Consider the following 259-nt stretch of genomic DNA (forward strand, 5'->3'; position numbering starts at 1 on the left):
TCCATCTATCTTTCTCTCTCTCTAGACTGAACTCAACTCTGTGTATGTAAACGTAAGGCTTGCCCTCCGCGTATCTTGATTTGAGATGTTTCTACACCTATACATCTACATAGAGGTATCAGGAGACATATCCAAATGTACATATGTCTCTACAGACTGTACTCTCACCTGTATAAGGCCGAGACTGATAAAGATACACAAGTAGCGATTACTTTGCTGCCGCGAGTCAGGAGGCTAAAAAGGAACGTGCGTAACAGAT

The sequence above is a fragment of the Cystoisospora suis genome, assembly GCF_002600585.1.
Source record: "Cystoisospora suis strain Wien I chromosome Unknown contig_130, whole genome shotgun sequence".
Lineage (NCBI taxonomy): Eukaryota > Apicomplexa > Conoidasida > Eucoccidiorida > Sarcocystidae > Cystoisospora > Cystoisospora suis.